Raw genomic sequence first — 3489 nt, 5'->3', positions numbered from 1 at the left:
TTCGTTTACGTTCGTTCATTTATCGTTCGTTTATGTTCGTTTATATATTAAATTTAATATACAATCTTTTATTTATTTACTTTGAATTCAAGTAATATTTATTTATGTTTGTTTAGCCCGTTCGTTTAGCCCGTTCGTTTATGTTCGTTCGTTTACGTTCGTTTAGCATGTTAACGAACGAACATAAACGAACACGAACACACCTTATTTCTAAACGAACGAACACGAACACACCTTATTTCTAAACGAACGAACACGAACACAAAGATTTTCGTTCGTTTACCGTTCATGTTCGTTCGTTTGTTCGGTTAAGTTAAATGAACGAACACGAACAAGCCTCCGTTCGTGTTCGTTCGGTTCGTTTACAGCCCTATGTGTGTGTCAGGATTTAAATGAAAACATCTTCGTTTTACGAAAACACAAGAACATCTTTACCACATGTGATAATACACACAAGGGGATCTGCTGGTGTGTCGGCGACTTGGCCCAGAACCTACGTCGTGCCAAAGGTCACCCAAATCTCTAATTTAGTATCACATATGATAGACTACAGTATGTCAATATCACATGTAATTGACATAGTAAAAGAGTATTCTTGTTTAAACTCTTTCGTATATACAATGAATGTAATACTAACTATTTATAAAATTAAAAAAATAGATCTAATAAATGTTGACGGGTCAATATGTTTTGACACATTTATATCAAGTTAATAAGAAAAATGATCAAACAGATGTTGTATGTGATATGTATTGCGGTCTGTTGGTTGATATGGAGGAGTCAGAACGATAAAATCTTCAATGGCAAGATTCAGGCGTTGCAGGAAGCTGTTAACGAGGTCCAATTCTACTCTTTTCTGCGGGTTAAAAACAGAGTCGAGTTGGGGAAATCTCGTGTTATAATCCTTGTTTATGTTTTTCAAACATCATATAATCTAACGTCTTGCAAGGTTTTGATCTAATAAATTTCGTTTCTTGATGTTCAAGAAAAAAAGGGAAAAAAATACTTCATTGTCATCTAATGGGTCTAGTTTACCAAACCAACCATCCATTTCAAGAAAACTTCTAAAACAACCCAAACCCATTTTTTAAAATTGTTTGGGTCAAAACACATGTAGGTTATAAAGAAGTTGGGGTGAGAAATGGAGGTTTTAGTGGTGGGAGAATAAGGCTACGGTGGGTAGTGGTATTTAGAAAGTCATCCGATCCAATTAGATTCAATCGACCATAATTGGATTGGATCAGGTCCAAAAAATCAACATTCAAATTGGATAAGTTGATTCTTGTATGACAGTTCAAAATCCAATAAAATCAAACTAATCCAATTTGATTACCATCCAGTTAATAAACATATATTGTTATTAACATTTTACCATATTGTTTTTTGTTAGATACTAATACTTGGTGGTTTTGATAAGTTAAGATAATATATGAATAATTGGTTGAAAATGTATCAAAATATCTGATAGATCCAATATGATCCAAATGGACAACCAATAATAATTTCCAATGGATGTAAACGCTTCGATCCAATCATCCATTTGATTGACTTTCATAAGATGTCTGATGTTAATTGATCGGATCGGATGACAAAATCCAACATCTATTGAGTGATTGGATCATATCAGATCCACCTAAATCATTGGATTTCAAACAATCAACACCTTAATGGTGGGTGGAAACGAGATGGAGGGGGTTTCAGTAGTGAGGGAATAAGGTTATGGTGGGAGACAAGATGAGGGGGTTTCGAACAATCAACACCTTAATCCGGTAACTTACTCTATTAATTAAAAATAAAGTAAATTACACTCTTGGTCCCTGTGGTTTATTGGTTGTCATTATTACAGTCTCTCAAACGCGTTTATTACACTCCCGTTACTTGTAGCATGCAAAAATGCTCACTCCAAGTTCCTTTCCCTAATAGAATTCAAAATATTATGTTAACTCAGTTCAATTAAGGGTTAGTTCTGTCTTTTAACCTCTCTTTTCGTCTTTCATCATATGGACCAAAGTTGTAATTCATAGGTATCGAGAGTGTAATAAACAGGTTTTAGGGACCTTAGTCAAACAAACCTCAAACCATAAGGACCAAGAATGTAATTTACTCAAAAAGAATATGCCACATGGGCCGGTGGTGATTTGGATCATGATTGGCCCATTGATTGGCCCATTGGACTAAGTTTTTTTTTTTCTTCGATTCGCAATAAATTTATTCTAATTTTCTTGAGCATGGGTTTCTATTAATACCCATGTTTCGCAAAAACAATTTATTTTGATAAATGCTTGTTGATTTAATTATTTTATCGGGTGAATATAATAAAAATTAAGAATCTTATTCAGTAAAAGGGAAGACAAGAATCGAGAGTCTCACCCTGTAAGTGTTTATTGGGTTATAAATGCTTACGATCAATCCATTTTGATGACAAAGAATGTTACCCCAGAAGGTAAGTTAGGTGGTGATTTTTTTTTTTTGATTAACCTGGATATCCAACCCGCTATGCGAGCTAACTAATCCTAGAGCGATCACCTGCTTTGCAGATAGCCCGGAGTCACCGTATTTGAACCTCCGTGACCACAAGGGGATTTTTGTTTCTCCTTGGATTTGAGCCTGAGACCTCCTGGTACTTTTGAAATTTGGAGCCAAGCTCAAAACAATCAGACACCACCCTTGTGGTTTAGATGGTGATTCTTGCCGGTAAGCGTTTGGTAAACAAGTCATAAATCTATGATTTTTTAAACCATGACTACATACAAGTACACTTATGCAATATTTTTGCTATATTATATAAGCATTTAAAAACTTATAAAACTGTATAAGTCATAAATCTATGATTTAATATGTTGAATTTCAAAAAATTAACTCAAACCAACTTATAACATATTCAAATACAGTATAAGCGTCCTACTAATACAACAAATATTTTATATATAAAATTGATAACCAACAGAAAACTCTTTCGCCTTTTAGAACCATACAACTTTATAAAACAAAACTGAAAGAGGCGAAATAGAGATGTATTATGTTGCATTGCGTAGATACACTTATCTATAATATATTATAAAACATTTGACAAAAAAACTCTTAAAAACTAATTTTTATGTATAAAATGTTGTTTATTAATGCATATTACTTAAAATTCATAACTACAAGTAAATCATGTGTAAGTATAACTTATTAAAGCTCTATTTTGATTTTGTGTAACTAACCGTAGATAAACATAATCAAATATAGGATAAACATCTCATTTTAAATATAAAAAATCTAATATATAATTAAAATAATCATTAACATTTAAAAAAAATACTTAATAATTTTTTACTTGAATAAAATGCAAAGTACAATTACCATTTTTTGTTTTCCTTTTTAATAACTGAGATATCATAATTTTAAATATCAAATAAATTATTTTTAAGGTGCCGTTTACCAAACGCTTATCCGAGTAAGCGCTTATCAAGTCACTTTACTTTACCGGATGAATATGGTAAGGAC

This window comes from Cynara cardunculus (genome assembly GCF_001531365.2).
Source record: "Cynara cardunculus var. scolymus isolate 2C chromosome LG 7, CcrdV1, whole genome shotgun sequence".
NCBI classification, from domain to species: Eukaryota; Viridiplantae; Streptophyta; class Magnoliopsida; order Asterales; family Asteraceae; genus Cynara; species Cynara cardunculus.
Note: the sequence above shows the minus strand (reverse complement) of the source record.